An 8,771-nucleotide genomic window follows, 5' to 3' on the forward strand; every position below is an offset into this window, starting at 1 on the left:
AATGGAAAATGAGCGAGGTCCCAAACAAAGATGAATGGCAACTTAAGTTGACAGAATATGCACAGCTTGCAGACTTAATATAGAATAAGAGAACAAGAAGAGCATACATTTAGAGAAGATTGGAAAACATTTATTGAATATATGGGAAATAACTGTACAGCTGAAAATGCTGGCAGCAGTAAGATAAATTCAACAGTGTAAATAAGTTATAATGGATGTAATAATGGAATGCTGAGTGGTATAGTTTCTGTAAAATATGCAGGGATTTATGATATGTAACATGAACTAGGGAAAGAGAAGAAGGGAAGTCATTGATATTTTAATGATGCAAAGTACTTTAAATTGTAAAACAGAAAATTTAATAAAATTTATATATACACATTGGATGCCCCTGGCAGAGAATATTAAATGGGTATGACCTTAAATTAAATTTTGTAATTATGCCAACAAGGGCTGAATGAATGAATGAAATTTCTGTAATGGTCAAATGTATTTAGAAATTTGATAAGAATATTATTGATCTGTTAATATTGCAATGCCTTTTTATCATATTTCTGTGGGTGGGTGGGACAAATGCCTTGCGACTTTTAGGTTCTCTATGTTAAGATGATCAGTGCCCCTAGCAATACTTTACAGGTCCAGAGAGGATAGGCATCCTACAGCAGGCATAGGCAACCTTAGCCCTCCAGATGTTTTGGGATTACAATTCCAATCATCCCTGACCACTAGTCCTGTTAGCTAGGGATCATGGGAGTTGTAGTCCCAACACACCTGGAGGGCCAAGGTTGCCTATGTCTGTCCTACAGTATATCAACGTGGAGGAATAATAATAAATAGTAGTAGTAGTAGTAGTAGTAATAATAATAATAATAATAATAATAATAATAATAATAATTTTATTCAAACCCCGCCCATCTGGCTGGGTTTCCCCAGCCAATCTGGGCAGCTTTCAACAAAAGATTAAAATACAATAATTCATCAAATATTAAATACTTCCATAATCAGGGCTGCCTTCAGGAAGGGGAGGCGAGAGACAGTGACAGGGAAGTAGAAGAGAAAAATGTGCGAGCGTCACTTTTCAATTTATGGAACATCTCACTGCATTTTTGCCTTTAATCCCAGAGAGGCTGAAATTACTCCTGATAGATCATTGGCCTGCTCTTTTAGATAATACATTGCAACCAGTTAGATAGATATTGACAAAGCTGAGGCAACATATCAAAATCTCATTTTTTGAAAAAAGAAAAAATGAAAGTGTTAGCCAGGTAAAGCCCTTCCCCACCCCTCACAGGGTTAAGAGATTATACCACCATTCATAAAAATGTTGCAAGCATTGTTGACTATAGTCAATAATGGAACCTTATGTACTGCCAACCGGGTGCAGTGAGTGAAGGGATCATAATAAATCAACCAGATCTCCTTGAATGCTGATGGTGGTGTTTGTCTGTTCCTTTTCTATTTAGTGCAATCTACAAAGGGTCTATCCACACTTAACTTTTGCCCCATTCTTTCCAGGGCACTTTCCACACTTTAGAGCTCAATCGGCACAAAAGTCAATTCAGGTTTGCCATGAATTGTTGTTTGCTCTGATTCAACTTTAAAGAGCAAATCTCCACACGGAAATCTAAGGAGGAAATAAAAAGTGTGCTTGGAGCTATAAAGCACAGAGGAAAGGTAAGTGTGAATAAACTCTAAACTCTAAAGTCAAAACAAATCCCTCATATTTCAGCTTCTCATGACTCATTATTTTTTTCCAATTGGCCCATTTCCCACACAACTTGGTACCAATATTCCAGGTCTGTTCCATCATTGGACAACTCTAAGGCATTGCTGTCATTTTTTTTCAAACTTGCACACCTCTTTGGAATATTAGCAAGGGTTCCTCAATGAAAAAGGACAGCAACAAAAAAACTTCCCTGGAAGACAGCTTGTCCAACAGTCCTCATCTTCCTCTGCAGCCTGTAGCTGCAGTGAAAGGATGATTTGTTTTCTAGGCCAGATATGATCCATGTTTGTGCAATACTCCTGTGCAGAGCTCTCGCATGTTGCAGCAAGAGTGGGGCTGCATGGCTGGCCTCCACCTCAGTATCATAAAACCACGCTAGTCCCATTCCTTGACATCCACAGACTGAGTGGACACCTGAAAAGGTTCCACTGTGTGAGAGCAACTGCTCAAATAAGGGCCGTCTTACCCATAGGCACTAGGGGTGCAGGGCATCCGGGTGCCGGGCTCTCAGGGGCGCCAGGCCAAGAGTCCGGGGTCCGAGAGTTGAGTCCGGGGAAGAGCCTGCCTATCGGTCGGAGCGCTGCAGCAAATTCGGGGGTGACCGAGCCAGCAAGACGCTGAGGCGGGCGGGCGGCTCTGCCCTCCTGTGTGCCTGGGACTGGGCAACCTGGGGAGGGCAGATCTTTGTACCCCGGCGCCACATAATAATAATAATAATTTATTATTTATACCCTGCCCATCTGGCTGACTTTCCCCAGCCACTCTGGGCGGCTCCCAATCAATTGTTAAAAACAGTACAGCCTTAAATATTAAAAACTTTCCTGAACAGGGCTGCCTTCAGATGTCTTTTAAATATAGGATAGCTGCTTATTTCCTTCACATCTGAAGGGAGGGTGTTCCACAGGGTGGGCACCACTACCGAGAAGGCCCTCTGTCTGGTTCCCTGTAACCTCACTTCTCGCAATGAGGGAACTGCCAGAAGGCCCTCGGCGCTGGATCTCAGGGTCTGGGCTGAACAATGAGGGTGGAGACGTTCCTTCAGGTATACAGGACTAAGGCCGTTTAGGGCTTTAAAGGTCAGCACCAACACTTTGAATTGTGCTCAGAAACGTACTGGGAGCCAATGCAGATCTCTCAGAACTGGTGTTATGTGGTCCCGGCGGCCACTCCCAGTCACCAGTCTAGCTGCCGCATTCTGGATTCATTGCAATTTCTGGGTCACCTTCAAAGGTAGAGCATGTTGCAGTAGTCCAAGCGGGAGATAACTAGAGCATGCACCACTCTGGTGAGACAGTCCGCGGGCAGGTAGGGTCTTAGCCTGCGTACCAGGTGGAGCTGGTAGACAGCTGCCCTGGACACAGAATTAACCTGCGCCTCCATGGACAGCTGTGAGTCCAAAATGACTCCTAGGCTGCGCACTTGGTCCTTCAGGGGTACAGTTACCCCATTCAGGACCAGGGAATCCCCCACACCCGCCTGCCCCCTGTCCCCCCAAAACAGTACTTCTGTCTGGTCAGGATTCAACCTCAATCTGTTAGCCGCCATCCATCCTCCAACTGCCTCCAGGCACTCACACAGGACCTTCACCACCTTCACTGGTTCTTCACATAAGCTTAAGACGGCCCTGGCTCAAATGTACACAATCCATGTAACTAGGATGTTCACAGAACTGTATGTTTCCTTCATGTGCTCAACATATTGATATCTGGGGTGGGGGGAAGCCTGGTGAAACAGAATCAGGAGCAAATCCAGCCTTGTTTCAACATGAGAGTGCCAGTCATTTAGGTAGCATGGGTAAGGTTTGCCTTTTTATGCATGATGATGGCTATGCTCAATAATCTCTCTCAGCATCCTCTGTGAACCGTGTCTGTGCACTAGACTGTACTCCAGGATCTTCTACAATGATAGTAGCCTACAGGGCAGATGCACAGCATTTCCACTGCAGCCAAATCCATGTCAAAAGGTTATCCGGAAGGCTGAAAGTCTGAAAAGCATTTCTCTAGGAAATTATCTTGGGCCAAATATATAAAGAAGGTAAGCTTGCAGCTACACATGACTAAATGCAGCAGCTAGATTTATTCTGAGCAATCAGGAAGACAAGCTATATTTAGGAGAAACCCTTTTTTTGGTATGGCCTTTTCTGATCCAAGGATTAAAAAGAGAGAGAAAATGCTTGACCTGGCTGTGAAAATATTGTAACCTATCAGGCCAGAAAAGATTTAGGGAGTATGACTGATATGCTCAAAGTACCAGCCCCAGAATTCAGATATATTTTTGAAGTCGATTGGCTACAGGATTAAGGCTCCATGCTTAGTTTAACTAAAGAGCTTCTGAGTCAATTCACCTTTCTTTAAACAGTGTGCTCAAGGGCAAAGTCACGTAGAAAGGCAAACAGAGGTTGGCCTCCAGTTTAACACTTGAACAGTTCATCCTGTCAGGCAGTCTATAGACTGAATTTCTAATCTTATGTGCATTTTCCACGTTTATTTTGATAGTGTCACACTTCATTTTGATGACATGGAAAAAGTCTCTACAGCTGGACTTTTCCAAGAATTTCTTTTTCTCTTTTCTTTTTTACACAGGGTTAAAACTGCAGCATCTCACCACCATTTTCAAGAACCAGTACTCTATCCCTATATCTGTACAATAGAAATACACAGCAGCGGGGGGGGGGGGGGGGAGAGAAATAGTTCTTTCAGAACATTCACACACAGCATACGAAAAAACAAAATAAAACCCTAGATCCACCAGTTTGAGAAATTTAGGATGTGGTGGATCTCCAGATTTCTAGATGAGCCCATCACATTGGTATAAGTCATCAACCCTGGCTCATCTGGAAATTCACCAGTGTAACTCTCTTATGGGATGCATGGGGTGTTAGGGGAGTGGTAGTACCTCTGGTGGGGGGACACATTGTGCTCCTTCTGGGGTACTTTGTCCACTTTTGGTTCCCACTGAGCACTCAGCTCTCCTAGAAGCTATCAGCATGTGACAGCAGCCACATCCTGAGAAATGGTTTCACCTGGCCATCTGAACCAGGTTAGAGTGGTTATGGGTCTCAAACCCTCAGTGATTTAGGAACTTCCCCTCCATGCGAAGACAGAATCCAGCAGATTGAGCAGATGAGACAAATAGTACATCCAACGGTCAGGAAGGTGGTTTGTTCATGTGCTGAAGAGAGAAATGAAGGGCAGATGGGGTTCATCAACATGGGATAGTAACACATCTAGGGGAAGAAAAATTATGATCATAAAGCTTAGTTGCTTTGCAGTTATCTAGTCCAACTCTCTGAAATGCAGGTTGTGGGGCTCAAACCCACAACCCTGAGATTTAGCATCTCATGCTCTACTAGAACACCACTATATTCAATGTTTACACTTGTGGGGAAAAGAATTTCCTTACCAGCCGAAGTGAGGGTAGAATTTAACTCATCACTAGATGAATTCACCAATGCTCATAAAATGCACTCATTGCCAATGAGGCTACTTGAGACTCTAATGACAAAGATAGATCCTGGAGAATCCCAAACCTTCTTAGCATCTACACTGTGCCAACCAACCAACCGACCAGAAGAAACAATTCAAAAGGTTCAGTAGCATGAAAATTGTTAGGGTCCAAAATTTCAACACCCAGTGCTGCCTCAATACAGCTGCACACATCCATTGCTGGACTCTGTTGAACCAGAAAAAAAGGATGACTCTTATCTGTGGCTGTGATCTCCTGGGTGACATGTGCTCTGATAGGCAGCTGAATGTGCAGGCATACTCTGTTTCCCTCCCACCCCCCTCCGCGTGGCCCTGGGCCCTGGCAACCCACGCTGCGCCACTGAGTGACATTTTGGGGTTCTTTTAGAAATGCATGGCAGACTGCGAGGTCAAGAATACCAGGGCTGCTGGCTCAACACACTAAATCCAACCAAAATGCAGTCTAGCTGACCCAGAACACATTTGGGTCATTGCCGCTCATCAGAATGAGCTGACAAAAATCACCAAGCTGAGCATAAACACTACCAGGAGAGTTTGCATATCAGACTTCAGTCTGGATGGTTTTGATCTAATTGCAACCTGTTTGAAAATACCCTTCAGTTCTTCATTGCAAACATTAGGAGGACAAATTGCATTGCATCAGTCAGCACAAAAACGAGATAGCCTGATTTTTCATTGAACAAAAGATGATCCCTGAAAGTCTGTTTTACAGCCAAAGAGAGTTCACAAGGGGAAGAAAATACACACTTTACAAATTCTTGACTGGAGAAAGAGCATACTCCAGGCAATTAGTCCCCACTCTTCATTAAGATTCCATATGTCTCCAATTATACAAGTGTCATTAAACACAGAGCTAGTGTAGCTACATACACAAACCTCTGCGGAGCAGATCAGCAAATTATAGCTTTTGCTCAGAAAGAGCAAGTGCTAAGTCTAAGAAGAAAGCATTCAGTGCACTGACAGATGAACAAATGCATCACACAGGGTTAAAATCAAGGACACATCTGTATCCCCCCTCCTTGCAGGGTTTGAGTCAATGTGTTCATCTGTGCAATACAAGCAACACTGGCCATGAACGGAGTCAATGACTAAGAAAAGGTTTTGAAAAGACTACAACTGCAACAATTACACAGGTCATCCTTATTGAGAAAGTGCTTTCAGATTAGAATGTTACTCTCTGAAAAGGCTGAGAAGGTTTGGTTTACATGTTATAGATGTCACACAAAGACGCCAAAAAAATCATAAGAGCAGCTTTCCTAGATTCATGGTCAAGGTCAAGTCATTCTGTTGCCAACAGCGGTCAGCAAGATGTCTCGGAAAAGCTTATAAGCAGGATGTGATAGTGATGACCATCTCCTGTTTGCCCTTGCTCCTGGGACTCAGCTACATTTTCAAAGTTGATCTGTCAAGGGATTATGAAAATTCCACCCACATTTAGATCAGCTAAAGAGTTTCAGGGTCAATATGTCTTTACTCAAACTGTAGGCCCAAGTCAGCATCAGGGAAAAGAGAAACACAGGTCGCCTTCCAGATTTAATACCTTGTCCTGGGACATAAGCCAGGGATAAGCTTTTTGCACACCGTTTTTGAACATGGTGATTTGCCTGAGCATACAAAGGTTTAAAATATAGCAACAGTGGTGAACCTTTGGCCCTCCAGATGTGACTGAACTAGAACTTCCATTGGCCCTAGCAGGTAAGGCCAATTGGCAGTGATGACAAGAATTGCAGTTCAGCAACATCTGGAGAGCCAAAGGTTCCCTACACCTGAAATATGGAAAGAGTGTGCATGCAAGCCCTTGTTCCCAATGTCCTCAAGAGCTTAAGGTCCTCTCCAGACCTTGTCAGCATTCCCAATCTTGGGGAGCTTTTAAATTCTGTTCAACCAAATATGCTTAGACATCCTCTTTGCCCATGGGATGTTAAAGGAAGGGTGTCTCTCTCTGTGTGTATCCCTGATATGTTCCACCTTTTAAATTCAGGTGTATGTCTGAACAGGGATTCTGTTTCCATGGCTATTGGTTTATTATTTAGAACATCTCTCCTACCTAATCTCCAAAGAGCTCAAGGCAGCTAACAACAAAGATTAAACCGTAAACCAACAATTAAAAACACCCCTTGCAATTGAATAATTGAGTCGGACAATGCAACCCACCCCACCCCCCACCTGCCATACTGGAAGAGGTTGAGGTCTCTCTCCACCCAGCTGTGCACGGGGATCCCCTCCATCAAGGAGTTCCTCAATATGCCAGCCCAAATGATGGGTATAAGTAGACATTGGAAACACCTCAAATGGAAAAGCCTACTGCACACCTGTTACACCTGTGTTAAAGGAAGTAGTATACTGACTGCCAATCTACTACTAATACAAGTTTAAGTTCTTGTTACTAGCTTAACCTTTAAAGCCCTATGTGATTTAATACCAGTTCATCTCTAAGAATGGCTTCTCCTATATAGAGTTGCCTATTCACTAAGATCTTAGGAGGGCGCCCTATTAGTTATGCCATGGTGTGCATAGGCTCACATCGTAGCAACTTACAGGAGTGTCTTCTCCACTTCAGTCTGTGGAGTGATCACTGCATCAAGGTTTTACAATCACCTAGTCTGTTCAGTAAGTAAGTAAGTAAGTAAGTAAATAAATAAATAAATAAATAATATTTTTTTTTTTATACCCTGCCCTCGCCGGCCAGGGCCAGGCTCAGGGCGGCTAACACCAAATATAAATTACAATAAAACATAATAGAAAAAAACAAAAATAAATAAAATACGGCTTAAAATACAGCTTAAAATGCAGCCTCATTTTAGTGTAGCCCATAAATCAAGACCATAAAGGGAGGAAACATCAGAGATTCACCCAAGCCAGCTATCCATGCTGGTCCTACATGGGCCAGCAAAAAAGGCAAGGAAAAAATTTATATGCCAAATCCCATATAAGGGGTCAGAGTGAGTCTAAGCCAAAGGCCAGGCGGAACAGCTCCGTCTTGCAGGCCCTGTGGAAAGATGTCAAATCCCGCAGGGTCCTGGTCTCTTATGACAGAGCGTTCCACCAAGTCTTGACAGCTGTTGAAAAATATCTGTTTACTCATGCTTTCTTCAGCCCGTGACACCAGGTGAACAATTCCCTGCTAGAGTAATTGTGATACACTCTTTTAATAGGATTGTTTTGATTGCATATTGAATTGGGTTCAAATTGTTTTGTATTGAATTGTCCTATGCTATACTGCTTTGGTATTATTTTAATGAGAGGCAGTCTGTATTATATCTATTTATTTAAAATATTTACAATGTTGCTCAAAGGAATGCGGAAACTAAACATTTCCTTTTCAATACTAATTAACACTTAATTAAGGTTGGTTCACCAATCTGTGCCTTCATTACTAGAATGATCATAACCCTGGTTGCTGGTGTGTTAAACACAATACATCTCTTCAGGGCATACATAAGTTTTTTCCCCAGTTTGTGTACTTCAGGAAACTATCACACACATACAAACACCCAGCCATGCTGGGTCTTCAATATGGATTTACATTTCACATTCATAAGATACAGTGGTACCTCAGG

The 8,771-nt window shown here is 42.9% G+C and overlaps 1 long non-coding RNA gene across 1 annotated transcript; it reads left to right on the plus strand.

Moving 5' to 3' along the window:
* The first annotated feature begins 1,528 nt into the window (after positions 1-1,528).
* On the plus strand, positions 1,529-4,399 carry LOC308481157. The gene is made up of 3 exons (XR_013988485.1): positions 1,529-1,674; positions 3,575-3,760; positions 4,309-4,399. It is a non-coding gene; the product is annotated as an uncharacterized lncRNA (long non-coding RNA).
* The last annotated feature ends 4,372 nt before the right edge of the window (positions 4,400-8,771 follow it).

Source organism: Podarcis pityusensis (genome assembly GCF_964106645.2).
Source record: "Podarcis pityusensis genome assembly, chromosome: 7".
Lineage (NCBI taxonomy): Eukaryota > Metazoa > Chordata > Lepidosauria > Squamata > Lacertidae > Podarcis > Podarcis pityusensis.